The following is a 516-nucleotide window of genomic DNA, read 5'->3' as shown; positions in this document are numbered from 1 at the left end:
TCCTGGTCCAAGTATAGACTTCATATAAGCACAATCAAGTGTTCTGAGATTTTCATTCATTCTGCCAGTTTGTTGTGATCCACATGGTCAAAAGCCTCTGCATAATCTATTCTTCTGGTACTCTCTGCTTTAGCTAATATGTCACTTTTAGGCAAGAAACCAAGGGTAAAAAGAATTATACTTCAGCATGGTTAGTATAAGAAAGATAGTGTTAACAAAGAAATCTATTACTTGTTAAAGCCCTACATAGGACAGAGTCTACACTGTATCCCATATTTTCGTCTCTCACAATATGGAACAAGGGCTTATGAGTGAACATCTAGGGCATAAACTATGTTTCAAAATAGACAATGGACTGCTCAAAAGTTTCACCTATAGAATCAGTTCTATGGAGAAAACTATTTAAAAGAGATATATAACTAGATATTTCTGTCATCACAGGAGACTAGAGCGAGGGCTACATGGTGGAGGGGACCTGGGGGGGGGGTTTGTAAAACAATGAAAGAATCTTTTCTT

The sequence above is a fragment of the Elephantulus edwardii genome, unplaced genomic scaffold (assembly GCF_000299155.1).
Source record: "Elephantulus edwardii isolate Elephantulus edwardi_28Jun2011 unplaced genomic scaffold, EleEdw1.0 scaffold00398, whole genome shotgun sequence".
Taxonomy (NCBI): Eukaryota; Metazoa; Chordata; class Mammalia; order Macroscelidea; family Macroscelididae; genus Elephantulus; species Elephantulus edwardii.
The sequence above is the reverse complement of the archived record's forward strand: the minus strand, read 5'-3'. Positions refer to the sequence as shown.